The 18,931-nt window shown below is 49.6% G+C and overlaps 1 long non-coding RNA gene across 3 annotated transcripts in view; it reads left to right on the top strand.

The window, feature by feature from the left end:
* Positions 1 to 18,931, top strand: part of LOC138525833 (uncharacterized) — a 386,875-nt gene that overhangs the window by 337,449 nt on the left and 30,495 nt on the right. For 2 of the 3 annotated variants that reach the window (XR_011283447.1, XR_011283446.1), the window contains exon 2: positions 11,177 to 11,207. This is a non-coding gene — a long non-coding RNA (uncharacterized lncRNA). Of the gene's footprint in view, positions 1 to 11,176; positions 11,301 to 18,931 lie in introns of all 3 variants that reach the window. The other variant, XR_011283445.1, reaches the window with a different exon arrangement.

Here is an 18,931-nt window from a genome sequence, read left to right as displayed (position 1 = left end):
GTCTTATCACTATTTAGACATGTCCAGTTCTCAGCCATCCATGATTGAATGGTGGCGTAGATGCTGTTGAGTGTGTCCAGGTCCGAAGTGTAATCACCTGACAGGGGGATGAGAACCTGTGTGTCATCTGCATAATTAGTATGTGAGATGCCCAGAGAGTCAAGTATCATGAAAAGAGGTATCGTAAAGAGGTTGTAAAGTGTGGGTGCTATGCAGGAGCTCTGTGGGACTCCGCATTTGATAGGGCTGGGTGTAGCGTTAGCCGAGTCTGAGAAGACCTTCATTAGCCTCTCCTGAAGGAATGAGGAGATCCAGTCACACGCTTTGGTTGAGAAGTGGGCTGAGGCTATGAGATGGTGGCAAAGAGTTTTATGCTCAACCAAATCGTAGGCCGCCGAGAGGTCTAGAAGCAGGAGGAGAGCTGGTTTGTCTGCATCTCTTAGGTCATCTATTTGATTTTTTAGGTCAAGTAGAGCCGTCTCTGTACCATGTCGAGGGCGGAGGCCAGACTGGCGTAGCCCAAGGAGGTTTTTGTCTTCGATAGATTTTTGAACTTGCAGGTAGGCTGCTTTGTCCAGAATCTTTAACAGAAAGGGGACGTTGTGATCGGACAGTAGTTCCCTGGGATATATGGGTCCAGAGACTTTTTTTTAGGAGAGGTTTGACCCAAGCTTCTTTTAGGGACGTCGGTACAAGCGACGATTGAATGAAGAGTTGATGAAAGCCGTAATGATGGGAGCCAAGGCAGGTACGCAGTCTCTTATAATGTGGGAAGGGCAAGTATCTCCTTTGCAGTTGGATGGCTTAATGGATTTTATAAGTGCAATGACCGCAAGTTCAGTCATGTTGGAGAATTCAAATTTAGGTATTTGACTGGGAGCGTCAGGCGGTGGGGCTGGAGGAGCCGATAGTGCTTTTTGGTGGGCTAAGATTTTAGAGTGAAGGGTGTCTAGTTTGTGTAGCATGGCTGCTTGAATTTGGTTGCACCAGGTCTCATCCTTGGTAAGGGTGGATGGTGGATCGGACGGAGACTCCAGTTCCCTGAATATGGTGAAGATTTCCTTATTACCTGATTTAGCAATGCTAATCCTGGTGTTGTAGGAGTCTGCCTTAGCTGTGTGGTGGCTATTTTATTGTCTCTGGATATGGACTTGAAGGCCATTTTGTTGGACTTGATGGGGTACTTTTTCCATGTGGCCTGTAGCGCTCTCTTTTTAGCGCGGAGATCAGCAAGTTCTTGTGAAAACCACGCATTTGAATGCTTAGTTTTTTTTGCTTTTTTTAGCGGTGAGGGGTGCAATGGCATCTACCGCTGTGGTTATCACTTGGCTGAATGTGTTAGCTAGGAGGGTGGGATCATTGGGGAATGGGGTTGCAATGCTGGGATGAGCAAATGCGGGAGTAGAGACTCCTTCGTTAGTTTTTTGAAGCTCCTTGAGAGCCCTGCAGGAAGAAGGATGGATGGTCTAGCGGGTCCTTGTGAGGTGTTGATGTGAAAGTTGATGCAGAAATAGTCAGACCAGGGGATGGGAGATATGGCGTGGAGGAGGATGGGGCAGTTATGTTGTGTCGCCCAATCTAAGGTGCGTCCTTTGATGTGTGTAGGCTTAGTGATAGCTTGGTCAGATCCTAAAGTAGCTAGTGCCTTTTGTAGGGATTGGGCGTTGTGGTCCTTGGCGTCGTTGAGCCCAAGGTTCATGTCACCAGCAGAACTACTTTGGATGTTTTTTTCAGGTTGTCTGAGATCGAGTGGATGAGGGCTTCCTGGAAGTCATTGGAGGATCCTGGGGGGTGATACACAAGATGGAATGCAATGGTAGTGTTGTGGGAGATTTTGAGTTTGATAGGTAGGTAATCTGAGTTGAGGCCTATTTCTGCCTGGGTTCGTCTAATGTTGCCCTTTGGCAAGATTAAAACACTTAATTTAACAAGAACATGGGTGTGACACTCTAGAAACAAAACCCTAACTGAAGAGACTAGGGTAATATATTGTTAGATTTTTTATTATATATCAGAACAATCAAAGTCCACTTCCAGGTGCTTCACTCTGTCGCACATTGTAGTGTCTGTTGTGTACATTCTATTTATCACGTGACTTGAAAATGTCACTTAATTTGATCCCCACCCTGTTGAATAATGCCATTGGATAAATAGCAGTGATACAAATTACCATTGTTGTACTATTACCAGATTATGAAAATTTTACACAAAATAACATACTTCTTGTTGAATAAACACAATAATTAATTTTATTTTGCTCTGTTCCAAGCTGCTTGATCATGATTGCACAAACTACTGGTGGTTTTATCATGAAACTTTGTATCTGAATGTGCTCAGGATTTTTACTGAATGTTATACTGTGAACGCTGTAAAACTGTTTAAACAATAAAAATATTGAATTTGAAAAGAAAAAACTAGGTGACACCGGGTTTCGGTGCAAAATGTACGCCCATTCACAAAAATAATATTAAATGCCGACAGTGCATACATAACGCCCTAGGCATTCCAACTGGTGTTTCAGAGTCATAAACCACGTGGAACTCCATGTGGATTCCAGCATATCTGCCCACATAAAACTTCAATGCCATCCGAGAGGTGTGTACATTTGTTGCACGGAGCAGTCGGGGGAGGCAGGAGTGCACGTTATGCTCCTCCCCAAACTCCTCATAACAAATTCAGGACAATCAGATAGATTGCAAATCATTGGCAGAGACCACCTTTCTGCAATTAGATTACAATGGGCCTCATTACACCCCGCAGATAAATCCTGCGGGATACCACCAAACATAATTACTGTTACCGGTACTCAGTCTGTGGGAATTAGCGTCAGATTCCAAGTGGCAGCTAGGGCAGTTACTCCCCATTCCATGGAGTCCTTAATGACTCCATGGGGGGAGTTGCCGGTATTACTTTTGCCGATAATACCGAAATTTTTGCTGGTGGGTTACTGGAATTACCTCCATCTACAAGCTGGAGGTAATTCTGGCCACCCCATTGGCAACCTTGGTGTTGGATAGTGCGGTAGTATGCCGGTAAACAGAATTACTGGCACGTTAGCACTGCACCGGCTGACTCCTAATGAGGCTCAATGTGCCTCCCACCTCATTTAAAAAGATTAATTTTGTGCTCTTTGAGGAAAGACACAATTTGATTTCAAGACCAGACAGTTCAGCATAGAGGCCTGAAGAAGGGCATTACATGATCTTGAAAGATAGCAAAGAAAAATATGTGTCTCTGTTACAGTAGGGAGTTGTGTGCTGTTAACCATGGCTTGACAAATCATAAAGAAATACAAGATGTCTCTTCTCCAAGCAATCTTTCAATTCACAGATCAAAACTAAAGGGTCAACCTAGAAGCAACAAACTAATGGGTTGTGTATGATATCTAAACCTTATTTAGAATCAAGCTATTATCCTTACACGGTCACATTTCATTGTATTTCAAAAACAGCGGGGTCATTGTGGCTTCCGTTTTCTCCATTTGTTTGGAAATTATAGCTTGAAGTTGGAATTACAGGCAGGACTATTTGCGTCCCTATCGCAGTCTTTGGTGATATTGCAACTACTCAGCCTAGTTTCTTCCTTAGTCATGTTATTCTTGGGCAGGTTTTTGTTGTCTGATTTAACCCACACAAACATTGTATATTTTCTTAGGCATCTATTTCTGTCTGCTTGCCACTCACACCCAACGATTGTTTTTCTTTATCAATTGCCTTTGTTTACTTCTTCCTAGAGCACATTCTTGCATTTACCACACACATATTTCTTCTTCTAATTGGAAAGCTATTATCACTGTGTTTTTTCCTCCCTATCTTCTGGTTTCAATTGGGGATGTTTTTAAAGAGTTTGATTTCCACTTTTGGACATTACTTGGGAATTTTTCCCGGTAGTTTTTTATTTTATTGTTTGAATGAGTGGCTACCCCACGCCCCCGACCTCCACATCTAACCCACCACCTCACCATGGGTTTTGATGAAGTTACTTCTGACTATATGCTGATAACAAGGTACTATTGTATACTGGCCTGTCTGTCTAGAGGCACCTGGCTGGGATGTGGGGCCATAATGCAATTACATTAACTCCATTGCTTATGTGTACTTGGCAACAGAACTGCCTCAGCAAATGCAAAATGCACATGTGACTTCAGAGTCCACGTTACCTTAACACAGGTGGTGGCCCCCACAACCCCACCATACAAAATCCCCCTCTGCTAGATGACAACAATACACAGAGACCAGACTCACAGCAGAAGGTGATCACAACACTGGTCAGAAGAGCGAGCCCTGACACCTTGACTGAGGATATTGATATTGCCATCCTAGCAGAAAGGGTTAATAGGTGGGTGCAGGAAGAGGGTCTTTAACACTTTATTTTGGCCATGTAGAGAGCACACATGCATCCCTGCAAAAAGCATTCTTTCCTTGGTGGTTTCAATAGTAGGTGGTTTTATTACCCAAATCATGGGCACACCAAACACTAGGGGACACTTTGAAGTCGACCCCGTGACCAGGAAGGATAGACAGGGCAAGCACCAAGCGTGAAGATGCCTGTAGGCACAGGGGTGTATAACTGTGGGAGAATAAGGGTCAACCTTAATGGAAGCAATAAAGAGAGACCATTAAGCAAACCATGTAGTTCACACCATCCCAGGTGCACCGCTGCTTAGTTCATCATTAGACGCCTGATGCTTTAACATCTGCCTGGCTTGTATGACATTACAGCGCACCAGGGCTCAAAGCACGGAAGTGAGAGTATTTTAAACTATATAAAGTGAATGAATCCACTGCACACGAACAAGTAAAATTGCACTTTAAGCAGAGACTCCTCATGCATAGTCCTTGAGATGCATGGTGGTCATGTGACCACTAGTCAAGTTATGCTATTATGCATGGAATGTCATCCTTGATGCCATCTTCAGAAAGGATAGTTTTAAAAGGGCAACTATAATGGTACAAATATTAAGGGCCATGAACATTTCCACAAGAGGTAGCTGGCACCACTCTCTATCTTAACCACAGCAAGCAGCCCAGATCAGATCACTAAAACAGCAGGCAGGCCTGGTCTTGGCTCGTGTGCAACTATAAATATGGGTTGAAGACAATGTTAAAACATTCTGCATATCAAAAAGAAAGATTCAGAACGTACCCATTATGTTATGTATGCCATCATCATTTTCTGTAAATAGGACATCTCCAACTCAGGGACATTAGTGTGGCTTGTGTGACCAATCAGTAAACAAGCAATTTACGAATGCCATCCCACAAAAAGAGCACCAGAAAGCCAAGGTCATATTAAAATAAGGTACTGTGGTGGGGACAGAGCACTGAGAGAATAAGCATAGCCTTAGATCAATAGGGACTTAGGTTAATAACTTCAGAACCACAAACCTGAAAGTGAATCCACCTGATGTTAAATGTCATTTCCTCATTCGGAGTAAGGCCTCGGGATGCCAGCCAAAGATCTCCTCTAATGAAGCCCCAGGTCCTGAAGAGGATGAAGTATGATATGGTCAGCTTAAAGGGAATGCAGACAATCACAACTAGTATGTGGCCCAGTACGTAAGCAACACAACTTGGCAACATCTATTAAGGTTCCCTCAACTGGCCTATCATGATCAGTGTTCTAAAGCACATTTAGAGTTGGCCAGCAGCTGCTTGCAATAAAGGGAGAAGATTCAGCGATCTACACCCTGAGATCGAGCCTGATTGGTAGATTGCAGCAGTTCACATGATGGCAGTCATAGGAGATCAAATTCTTACTAGGATTTTTTGATTTGTCGTTTGTAGCACCTATTCTTGTTAAGATTTTGATGTGTCGGTTACAGTGCCTATTCTCCTTGTAGGGTGAGGAGGGGAAGTGGTGGTGTTCTAGTTTCATCAGTACATGGGATTGTTGTTCCTTACGCAGGATGTATAGTAAAATGGTCTCCAATGGAGAGTGTGTTAGTGTAGCGGACAGGACACCAGTACAAGGGGTTACACAGGTATCGGGTAATTTCTTGCTGTGTTAATCTTAGTTTGTTGCTGTTTATGCAATTAATGTAGTTGAAGAGCCATGTCTTAAACTGTCTCTTGAATGTCAGATGGTGCTCTTCCATTCGCATATGTGTAGGTAGGGAGTTAATTGTTTGGTAGCCAGTAGGGACAATGAGGATCCTCCATGTTATTGCCTGTTGCAGATGGGAAATAGGACTAGACAGGTGTTACTCCACCTTAGGGTCAGAAAAAATGTGTGTAGTGCTGGTATTATATTGTGGAGGAGCTGGCCCCTTTCAATGGTAAGCACAGTGGATGATGCACAGGGTTTCAAATGCTACAGTGGTATGTTTGAGCCTTTTCATTCTGAGAGGTTTTCTGGTTGCTGCAGTTTGCTCTTTACTTTTTTCATGAGGTATTCCGGGAGTCCAAGAAAGAAGCTGTTTGTGTAGTGCAGTCTTGTTACAACCCGTGATATAATGGCCATTGTCCTGTGAGTAAAGGACAAACAAGGCATGATGTGTTGTAGAGTGCAGAGTTGGAATAGAATTTTTTTTTCAAATGGCTTTCAAGTGCAGTTTTTAAGTGTGTCGGTACTGTCCTTTGTGGTTCCAAGATTTCTTATCGTGGAGGATGGCACGGGGCGTGGACCCATCTTGTCAGGCCAAGGAATTGAGCAGGTGTTTGAAGGACCTGCAAGGGAGCAGTTCTGTTGTTGGTAGAATTGAGTTTTAGTCGGTTGGCTGTCAGCCGTGTGTTTTCACATGTGCCAGGCATGTTTTAGGTCTAGCAAGTTCATTGAAGGCGTGTTCTTGAGTTTGCCAATTATTTGTGTGCTGTCTCCGTAGTTACAGCGGTTTTACATTGTTTCATCAAATTGAATTACTTTGTGGTAATTCACTTCTATGAAAGTACTCTGTGGCTTTCATTTTGTGTTTTTTTTAATAATGGGGTTCACCCCCATAATCCCCTACCCAGCTACCACTGCCAATGTACCATTTAGCCCCAAACATGCCATATATAAATTGCCACAAAGGAATTCAATTCAATGAAACAACAGTATTCAGGTGTAGCAGGTGATGCCAGACAGATTGATGAGGTCCAGTCTAGGGGTGTCATGTAAATGTTGAAAGGCTGAGGCAACAGTGTGGCTGCCTGGGGTAATCCAGAGGTCAGGTGTTGCTGGGATCTGTAGAGGGCCATGGTCGTGGTTTCGGGTCTACCGGTGACGAAGGAGATTATCCAGCGTAGAGCCTGTCCTTTTATTCCAATGTTTTCCAGTCTCCTTAGAGATGAGCCCATGGCTGATGGTGTGAAAAGCTGCTGAGAGGTACAGTAGGATAAGTGCACTCTCGTTCTCTGGTTGAGCACATAGCTCATTCTGTATCCTTCAGTGATCTTAAACCGTGCTGTGCATCATCAGGAAGGTGATTCATTGTAATAAAATCCCGTAGTTGACCATATAGGAATGTTTCCCATATTTATACAATGAAATAAGTGTTTGACATATGTTTGTGCTGCCCACCCATGACCTCACGTTTTCCTGAAGAGTCCTCATTTGAGGCTTCAAGATACACGAAAATTAAATGTTTGCCATCTGACCGATCCTAGGACCCCTAGGCTCAGTGTGCACTGTTGTCCCTTTACGAGTCACATCAAAAGGTTGACTGTGTTGACACCACTGGTTGCTGGCATCCTTTTTGTGATTCCAGTAAGGAACAGCCTGCTATAATCCAATTCCCTGCTACTAGGAAACCCACCAGTGATTATTCCTGCATGTGAGAGAATGGGGGTTTGGATGTAATCATTATTGGAATGTCTACTGCCGGCATATGAGAGAGAGAGAGAGAGAGAGAGAGAGAGAGAGAGAGAGAGAGAGAGAGAGAGAGAGAGAGAGAGAGTAAGAGAAAGAGAGAGAGAGAGAGAGAGAGAGAGAGAGAGAGAGAGAGAGAGAGAGAGAGAATGAATGAGTGCTCCGGTTTCATGGTGAGATTTGATCAGTCTGTAAATGATGTCTGGGTGTCAGTCTGTAAATGATGTCTGGGTGTCAGAAGCACAGAAGAACATTCCAATTAAAAAACTATCCATTAGGAGGCAATACCTCAACTTGCAACTTCCCATGACTCTTTCTGACAGCAGGGACATCATTTAGGGGTCACCAGCGGTCACTGTTGCGAACCCTGGCTCTTTGCTTGCGACCCCTGAGCCTATCTCTAGGACCCCGGGCATGGGGGGCATGGCTTATTTGCGGCATGCACTGCACGGGCGTTGGCGGTTTGGGCTCCATTTTGTTTCAGCCAGCCACCGCAGCACGTGTGAGATCAGAGACACAGAGCAGCCACCAGCCCTGCGGTGCTTCAGTGTGAATCAGGTAAGTAGGGGAGGGGCCGGGACTCTGTTGTCCACCAGGGCGTAGCATTATGTTCAACTTAGTTTTGTTTCATTGTCAAACTCACAGCTGAGCTGGGCTCAGCCGTGAGTATGAAAACAAAACGAAACTAAGTTAAACATAACGCTATGCACTGGTGGAACTGAGCCGCGGAGCTTGGAGGCATAATGACACCCACAATCCTTTAGAAGATTAAAGTTGACACACACGACCGTCATTTGAACTCCCTCTAATTTGTGCATATGAAGTCCTTGTAACCATATTTTAAATACAAGATGAGGCGTGGCGTCGCTGTCGTGTCTGTGATTGTGCCCATTGTCTGGGGTTATTTAGAGTAGAATTCTGTATGGTAGGGAACTATGGGATTTTTGGTGTTGAAAGGCGGGTTGGCGAAGTGGCTCCTAGCCTCTCTGTCTCCATCGACTCTGAGGTCTATCCACAGGGTTTGACTGCTGATGGAGTGAGACACACGCAGCCGCTTCCCCAAGTAGGAGGTCTGTATGCAGAGATATGCATTGCTTTCAGATTCTGCTCCCCAGCCCCCAAACCAGGCCATTCTTTCATTTCTTTGCTTAGAGAAGGGAGGAGGGACCCAGGTCTGAACATCGGGTATGCTGATCCTGTCATATGTATGTGCTTTCAGATACGAGCTCTCCTTCCCGTCGATAGGAGGGGGCAGGGGTGCAAGGGTCTGCTGTCCGTCTGTATACATGGAGTGATGCTGATCCTGACCATCAGTGTTTCACTTGGGCTATAGCATCACTCCAAGGAAGAGACACCAGGGGAATGCGCTGAAGAAGGACTCGAAGTGAGAGGACCCCAGTCAATCCCTGGTAAACTACACCCAGGTGTTTACTAACACATGCTGATTTTCACCTGCGGCGAATGTCTCCCATGTACCTCTGTACACGCCTGGCAGCATGGAGTGTGTATATTATAGATTTCAGAAGCACAGAGAGCGTCTATAGAACCCACCGCTAGGGGGCAGTGGTTTAACGCCACCTCCTTATCCGCAACATAGGAGTCAATCTGTTTTTTTATTTTTTATTTTACTTGATAATTTTATTGAGCGCCAGCTCTGGCAAATGGCGCTTCAAAGTGCCAACAGATGTTATAAATGAGAGAACCAGAGGGAAAGACCATGAAAGGGCAGTCATTGGACACCCAATCTGTCATCTAGTGGAGCTTCAAGCACCTCTGAAAAATACCAGGTGTAAGACAAGGTCAAGAAGTGGCAGTTCAGGGTTGTTTTACAGGCATACATTGTTATCACATATAAACGAACAATGAATTATTGGTATTATTCGTATCGCTTCATGCCAGACTCCTACAGCTTCTAACCCATATTACACAGCATCAAATGGATGCCATACGTTTTCATAAATGAAAGCGATGGTTGATATGTGACAGTGCAGCCTGTGACCTAGTTGGTGTGCTATCGTGTCCTGCTAGTGGTGCACTGCAACCTAATTGTTGGCCAGGTCGTTAAGAACTGTTTGATGGCTTGTGAGGCATTCAGGGATGGCCCTAGGATTTGCAGAGCCCTGAGCAGCAAAAGATGTATGTGCCCCATAATTTGCATATGTAATGACATCACAGAAAATGACATCACAGAATTAGTCTTTAATACCTGAGGGGATCATGAGACGTTACACTGAAAGAGGTTTCCAAGATTAAGACAAGCAACAAACACATTCTGTGATGTCCAAAAATTAATAGTCACTATTATTATGCATGGGGGCAAAAGCATGGGTGAGGCTTTTTTTGGAGTAGTAGACAGTCTGAGCTGAATCATTTGTCAGGACTCCTAATTTTGATAGATGTGGCATAGTGAGATAAGCTGATTTGCCTGAAACACATAATTTGTTAAAGTGATGAAGCCGGTATTTAAGACCAGTCTGCACCTCAGGCCCTTGAACACATCTTCCCAGCTGTAGTTGGCAGAAATATTGTTCGCTGCAGATCCTTTAGCAACTTTGGGTTGAAAACACCATCTGACTTTAAAACACATTTGTGATGGCATTTAACTAACTTTGAAGTACAGGGTTCGAAATTGAGGGGAGCTGGGCGCTATTTAACTCCTGCTGTGGCCTAGAAGAGCATGGTTAGCTTGACACCAACAGCTGCCAGGAGCTGCTTTTGGCTCCCCAGACCAATTGATGCCGAAAATACACACCAATGTGAATTTAACTCTGTGCATTTGGGACAATCTAGAAACAAACATTAGGACACATTTAAACAACATTTAAAGCATAAGAGGTCATAAATAATGGACAAAAGGCTAGTTTTGCATCTTATGTGGAAGTTAGATTTGCGTAACTCTATGTATTAGCTCCTCCTTCTCCATTGGTAACCAGCAGGGAGTGGAAACCCTAAGCGACCAGTTAAAAAAGTGATTTAGCTTTCTTTGCCAGAGTCACAGGGTGTGGTAGCCCATTACATTGGGTGGGTATGTGGCCTCTAACAACCCCCCCTCATGGAATTAAAGCCCACGACGTGGACGCCATCTTGCCTTTGGCCCACACTCCTGGGTCAGTGAGTCTCGGCATGTGCGGTACTATGTATCTGGTAGCCAGGAGATTGCACAGGGATCTAGAAATGAGGACGCCCAAAGCAACTGACACCCAGGAGTTACTTTCTGCCCCCTGCCAAATAATAATCAAATGTTTCACTAACCATTTTATCTGACCTTTTATTGTTGTTCACTTGGTCCCCTTAAATTGGGGTGGTTCAGTCCTTTGCGCATGAACTGAATATGGTGTGGTGTTGCACAAATGCTTCTTCCATTCTGATATTTTGTTTTTATTTTCAGACATGCATCTTCCAGACCTGCATCTTCCTGTGTAAGTAGTTCCTTTCTGTGTTCTGAGACGTCAGTGAACACTTACCACCATTGAGCAGCTGACATCCATCCTCACCTGTGACCACTGCGGGTGGTAAATTAACGTAAAATAATTTATTGAAAATCGATAGCATATGTTAATGTTCTGTTAGTTCTTATATATTTCTGCATTGTTGCCTTGGACTAGTTGTTTCAACACCAAGGATAGCTGTGTCTCTTCCAATGAACCAGAGAATGTCATAGATAACCGTGTGGATCTACGTAAAGAGGGGGATTTGGGGTCATACTACACTTTCCATGGTAACATGGGCCATGACGGACCGATAATAATGCTACATATGATGGTCTATTCTTGTATGGAATGTATGTCACATTAGAGTGATGTTGTAACCGTTTTGTCTTGTTGTACTAGAATAATGCTATGTGATGCCACTTCCTGTTTTGTCAAGGGTTGAAAGGTCGTGCGGCATCACTTCCTGTGATGTCATTTGGGAGCGGGATCAAATGGCATCACTTCCTGGGATGTCATCAGAAGTCAAAGGTCATGTGATGTCAATTCCATTACCCCTGGCATTTCGGTGAAATGGCGTCCCTGCTTGACAGCAAGGATTTACTCCAGGACCAGTTGTCCAGGGTCTCCAGCTACCATTGAGAGGCCATTCCGGTTGCACTCTTCCTCTGGCATGGGGGGACCAGCCTAGTCACAAGATGTTGAGAACTGCTTCCTTCATCAAGCCTTAACAGCATCCGTCTACAGTCATGACACTTAGGGGGTAATTCATAGAATTCAGCGCACAAGTGGCGCACGCGGCTGGCGCACAGTGTGCGCGTGCGAATCCCTGCGCCAGCCGCGTGCGCCAAAACCCATTTCAGCACACAGCGTATTCATGGATACCAGCCACCAAAACCAGCCGTGGCGCACAGTGGCGCAGGGACCCTGCAGCAGCGCCAGTTACGCCCCCAAGAACGCCTCTCGCGCAGGGAAAAGCCATCAAAATCCCCAATCCAGCGCAAAGGGCTACGCTAACCCTGTACCAGCACGGCAAGCGGGCTACGTGTATCACTGGGGTGCGCGGGAAGTACCTCACGTCATTTCAGCTGGGTACGTGCATTTCAGGGGTGCGCGGGAAGTTCCACATGCGAATGTCCTGGCTACGTGCATTTCGGGGTGCGCGGGAAGTTTCACACGCGATATCAGCAGGGTACGTGTATTCCAGGGGTGCGCGGGAAGTTCCACACACGAATGTCCTGGCTACGTGTATTTCGGGGTGCGGGGGAAGTTTCACACGCGATATCAGCAGGGTACGTGTATTCCAGGGGTGCGCGGGAAGTTTCACACGCGATATCAGCAGGATACGTGTATTCCAGGGGTGCGCGGGAAGTTCCACACGCGAATGTCCTGGCTACGTGTATTTCGGGCGCGGGGGAAGTTTCACACGCGATATCAGCAGGGTACGTGTATTCCAGGGGTGCGCGGGAAGTTTCACAAGCAAAGTCAGCAGGGTACGTGTATTCCAGGGGTGCGCGGGAAGTTCCACACGTGATTTCAGTAGGGTACGTGTATCACAGGGGTGCGCTTGAAGTTCCACACGCGATTCAATCAGGGTACGTGTATGACAGGGGTGCGCGGGGCGCACCACTTGTGAATTGCACGTGTGGGTCCTCCCAGGTGTTCCCTCTACACCCTCCACGGCCCCTGCAGGTGGCTCACACCACAGGGGCCTACCCTGCACATGTCCTGCAGGCACCCCATCCACCATGGCCATGCCCCCCAGCCAACCCACATATCAACTTGCACTACTGCCCACCAACGCATGTCCCCAGCACTCCCAGCCACCAGGGTCACCCTCCACCAGGCCCCCACCCATGTCTCCCACCACCCCCACCCCCCAGCAGTGCAGGGTCACCCTCCACCAGGCCCCCACTCATGTCTCCCACCACCCCCACCCCCCAGCAGTGCAGGAGCACCTGCCAGCAGGCCCCCACCCATGTCCAACTCATGTTCCCCACCACCCCCACCCGGCAGCACTGTGGGGCACCTGCCAGCAGGCCCCCACCCATGTCCAACTCATGTTCCCCACCACCCCCACCCCCAGCACTGTGGGGCACCTGCCAGCAGGCCCCCACCCATGTCTCCCACCACCCCCACCCCCCAGCAGTGCAGGGTCACCCTCCACCAGGCCCCCACCCATGTCTCCCACCACCCCCACCCCCAGCAGTGCAGGGTCACCCTCCACCAGGCCCCCACCCATGTCTCCCACCACCCCTACCCCCCAGCAGTGCAGGGTCACCCTCCACCAGGCCCCCACTCATGTCTCCCACCACCCCACCCCCCAGCAGTGCAGGGGCACCTGCCAGCAGGCCCCCACCCATGTCCAACTCATGTTCCCCACCACCCCCACACCCCAGCACTGTGGGGCACCTGCCAGCAGGCCCCCACCCATGTCAAACTCATGTTCCCCACCACCCCCACCCCCCAGCAGTGCAGGGTCACCCTCCACCAGGCCCCCACCCATGTCTCCCACCACCCCCACCCCCTAGCAGTGCAGGGGAACCTGCCAGCAGGCCCCCACCCATGTCCAACTCATGTTCCCCACCACCCCCACCCCCCAGCACTGTGGGGCACCTGCCAGCAGGCCCCCACCCATATCCAACTCATGTTCCCCACCACCCCCACCCCCCAGCACTGTGGGGCACCTGCCAGCAGGCCCCCACCCATGTCCAACTCATGTTCCCCAGCCAACATGTCATCACAATCTAGATCCCTGGTCCCTATGGTCAGCCTCGAAATGCAAAACACCCACTCGAGTATTGCATCCACCCACTCATAACTGGCAATTACATGACAGAACACCAATTGCAAGTTCCCAAACAAACACATTTCCATCACATACGCCGAATGGGTGTCAGTGAATCTCAAAACCCATATCATGATATGCATGAAACCAATGAGATGATACTACACATTGAAGTTCAATAAAAACATATGTATTAAAGGAAACATAAATAGAATCAAAAATAAAGAAACAGAAATGGGAATGTACAAAAATGAAAAGAAGCATGTCCATGAAAAAAAGCAAAACCAAAAATCATAATCCAAAGTAATGGTGTCCAAAGTCACTGTCCACAAAAGAAAATCCAATGGGAAATAATGATTGAAAGCCATTGCTCCATGGTCAAATTGTGAAAGAAAGATACAATCCAACAGTGAACTATGTACATACGAAAAAGCCAGGGTCCATTATCCCAACAAAAGAAATGAAACCTATCTAACTACACTAACTAATAAAATAAACTATATACAAAAATGTGGCCAATGTCCAAAAGGTCCAAAATAAATCCAAAAAAAAAGGAAACCTAACACTACCTACATAACTATGTACAAGGGCAGCGGGCTAGTTTGACGGCTCACTTTTGGATGTCCCGGGCCAGGGCATCATCGAACTCCTGCTCAATGTCCCGGAGGCGGTCCTCCTCCATGGGCCCGAGGGTCCGCAGGGCCGTCGACGTGTCCACCTCCAAACCCTTGCGGATTGCCTCGAGGCACTCGGCCCGCCTCAGGGCCCTCCGCATGGAGTTCTCCGCCCTGACCATTGTGAGCCGTGCCTCTTCCGCCCGCTGCCGCTCCGCATCTATGGCGTGGCCCAACCGCTGCCACACGGAAGACACTCTCTGTCCTGGGTCCTCCTGCCCTCCGGCCGATGCCTGCCCCTCCGATGTTGAAGGCCCCGAGCCTTCATGGCTCCCACCACGTTGCTGCTGCTGCTGTGCCTCTGCCCGTGCACTGCCTCCTGCTGCCTGCACATCCTCCGCCGGCTGGGGTGCAGTCGTTGATGTGGCCACCCCTGCTGGACGTCCGACTCCCGACTGTGGCAGGGATGCCTCCTCCACCAGCCTGGCCGCACCGTCAGAGGCAGCTCCACAGGGCACCAAGGTGACTGATGGGTGGGAAGATGGCACGGAGGACGACTGGCGCGTAGGGGGTTCAGTTGAGGAGGGGGTCGTAGCAAGCCCCATCAAACGGAGGAATCCGGCCTGGGTGACCTGTCCCAGCAGGCTGACGTGGTCAACGAGCCATTTGAGATGACGTGCAGTCTCCTCATGAAAAGACTGCAGGTCACCTCACATGGCCCGTTGACGCAACGCCACACCAGTCAGGACAAGCTCAACCCGGACCCGGATAGCCATGTCCGCAGGCAGAGGAAGGCCAGTTGTCATTTGCTCATCCCCTGCCTGAAAACGGGTCTGGACGTAGGCATCCCTGCTGGTGCAAGATGATGCAGGGACAGGATCAGGGACAGGATTGCACACAGGCACCTCCGCGGCGGCCTGTGCTGCCTCCTGTCCCTGGTCCTGCACTGCACCACTAGCACCAGTGGGATCCCCACCTCCAGACCCCATCTCTGTTGCTTGCACGGCCTCCTCCTCCACCAAACCCCCATCAACCTGCATGACTCCGTGCCATCTTCCCCCGTTGGGCCCTGTGGGGCTCCAGCTGTCCCTTCTGCTGCCGAGGAGTCCAACTCCAACCTCCGCCTCTTGGACCTCCCCTCGGCAGCTGCGGCCTGGGACGCGGCACCGGACTCCTCACTCCCCGACGAGATGACAACATGGGAGGGGAGCCGGGCCTTGCGTCTCCGGCTGGCGGTGGGATCCCTGCCGCTGTGCTCCACAGCACCTTCTCCGCCCTCTTCATCAGTTGACGCTACAGACAGGGAGAAATAAAACACAGGCATCAGGGCACTGTACAATGGACACATACACACATGACAGTTGTACATGAGTGGCATTGGCAAACCTCAGACATGCCATCACAATCCCCAACACACATGTCATTTCAACTCGCACACATGAGCCATACCACAGCCATAACGCAACTGCCAGCACCATCCATACAACTACAACAGCATGAGCAGGCAAAGCTGAGCCAGACATCACATGCAACACAGGAAGTGCACCACACATGTACACACACCACCACACTTGCATGCATGTGTACACCTCTGCCAAGTGTCGCAGTGTTCAGATGGGCATCCATGTCACATCTGCCAATCAGGCTTCCACATCCGGCTGTCACATGCATCCATGTTGCATCACTGTTGCACCCTTGTCAAATACACACAAATGCACATGTACACAGTGCTGATACATGCAGCTGAAAACAACATACATGCGTGACATCACGGACATGTCTACTTACATACACATTCATCCAAACATGTGTGCCCACACAACTGCATTTGGCATGCAAGCCTACACACACAAGCACCATCCATGTCTCACACATTCCAGCCCTCGCATGTGTTAGCCCCACGGCCCTGTACACCCCCACCCATACTCGACCCCATACAAACAGATGTGCAACCTGCACACTACTGAAACATCACCACACGCACAGCTCACAATCAGGATGCATGTACACTTACCTCTCGACTCCAGACGGGTCTGCCTCTCAAGGACCTGGACGTCGAGCGCTGGGGATATGCGTTCCAGGACCCTCATCTGATCTTCCGACAAGTGGCCCCGGGGCCCCTTGGCATCCGCTGCCTTCAAGAGGCGCCGGGCCTTGTTCAGGGTCCTGGACCTGAAGTCCTCCCAGCGCTTCTTGACATGTTGAAAGTCGCGGACTGCCACCCCCTCCGCGTTGATGGTATTCACGATGTCAGTCCAGATCCGAGTCCGTCCTTCCTTGTCGGGAACTTCCGAAGAGGGCATCATACTGCCCCAGGACTTGCTCCACCAGGACACCAACTTTGGTGGCACTGAAGCTGGTGCCCCTCTGCCTCTCTGGCCGGGGGTTGTCAGTGGTCTCAGATGGTGTTTGCCCCAACATGACAACCCCAGAGGCAGGAGTGGGTGGGCAACTGGGTCCTGGGGCTGGGCTGTGGAGCGATGGAATCCCAGTCGAGAGTCTTCGGTTCCAGCAGGGGTGGTCACAGCAACAGCACCCCTGGCTGATGTGCAGGCAGCAAATGGCAGGGCACGTGGGCAGCAGGCAGTCAGGCAGCAGCAGGTGGCAGGTGGGAGCGTGCTCGGGGCTCTGGGGGGCAGTAGTTCGGCCTTCTGGGCAGGAGCGTGGTCTTCCGTGTGCTTACACGTGGCCAGCTTGATACGGAGTGATTTGGCACGTGAAAATTTGGCACGTCAGCATGTAATTCGAGGAAAGGCCCTTAGCGCGTAAGCGCGTCTGCACACATACGCAATTTCATTGGACAGAAGGCCCCTGAAGCGCAAGCGCCCCTGTGACGTGACATGCACAGGCGTGCATGGGCATTTCAGCGCGTGTGAAAAACTGCACGTCCGCATTAAAGATGAAAGGGCCCATGCGCCCATGCGCGTAAGTGACGTGACGCGACGCGCGCGTGCGTTTCCCTCAGCACGGGTTAAAGGTGAGCGGGCCCAGCAGTTCGCTGTACGTGGAGACCGACGTGTGTAGCTGCTTCCTATTGTTTCGCGCGCCATCACAACTTCACAGCTATCAAGGACGTATCTCTTCTTTTGGCAGGGGTATTGGCTATGCGTGTTTTTCTGCATCGCGCTAGTCAGACGGTGAGTCGCACACGCTCTTTTTCCCACTGCGGGTGCCCCTGTGTATCGCACCCATTTTCGATGTCATAGTAGCCTGCGTGTCCCACGCGTACGCGTTATTCGTGTTACTGGGTGCCACCGCGTACTGCGGGAGGTTGAATCCACGCACGTAGGCTGCAGGGTTGCGTGCACGGTTTTACTGCAGTTTTGGGGTGCCTGAGCATTGCGTGACCCGTCACCACATCACCGGGGTCACATACAGCCTTGCAGGTGCAGAGGGGCTGTCAACATCTTGCTTCCCACCCCCTTCACCCCAATTGCCCAGGTGAATTGTGGTGTACACCTCCCACTGGCACCACTCGATCTGTGCCAGCACTACTACATCAGTGCCATGGTTGGGAGGCCACCAAAGGTGAGGGGCGCCTCAGCTGGGCGTCCTCCTCATGGCGGGCGTGGTCGGGGACGTGGCCGTGGTGACCAGGGAGTAGGGGGCCTCCAAGGTGTCCAGGGCGGCCACAGAGGGGGAAGAGGCAGGGGTGCGCCACTTGAGCACAATGTTGTGCCATGTGTCGGTGCAGTCATGCCACCACCCCCTGTGGTTCCTGGGGATGCAGCTCTTGCATCTGGCACTGGCAACCATTTGACCCGGCAGTCCGTTCCATCGACTGCCACGGGCCCAAGGGTAGTGGTAGCTGCAGGTGCAGCTGTGGACACCGCCACCCAGGCTCAGGGTCTGCCAGCGCAGGCTGCGTTGGCACTTGAAGAGCCCTTGGTAGATCTCCAACAGGCCAGGGGGGAAACCATAGGGGCAGGCCGGGCTGCTCAGAACAAGACACGTGTCCCTGGGGCAGTCATGTCATCTGCTGCCCCGAACAGCCGGGTGTTGGCAAGTGCAGGGGCAGATGCACCCAACAGCACCCCGGTTGTGAGTCTGCCAACCAGGACCGTTGCGGTCAATGACCCTGCCACAGCTGATGTTGCTGTGCAGGGTCCATTAGTGGGCACCCAGCTGCCACTGACACAAGCCAGGCCTTTGGTCATCCCTCCACCTGCCACTCCCTTGGCTCAATCCACCGAACCCACTGGCCATACTGGTCAGGGCGGCATTAGCCAGCCAGGGTCTGCGCCACAGTCCAAGAGGAGGAAGGTTGCACCTGCAGCACAGGCTGGGACCCCACACACAGCCACGACCTCCTG

The sequence above is a fragment of the Ambystoma mexicanum genome, chromosome 7p (assembly GCF_040938575.1).
Source record: "Ambystoma mexicanum isolate Mex_15411 chromosome 7p, UKY_AmexF1_1, whole genome shotgun sequence".
In the NCBI taxonomy this organism is placed as follows: Eukaryota; Metazoa; Chordata; class Amphibia; order Caudata; family Ambystomatidae; genus Ambystoma; species Ambystoma mexicanum.
Note: the sequence above shows the minus strand (reverse complement) of the source record. Positions and strands in the feature narration are given on the sequence as shown.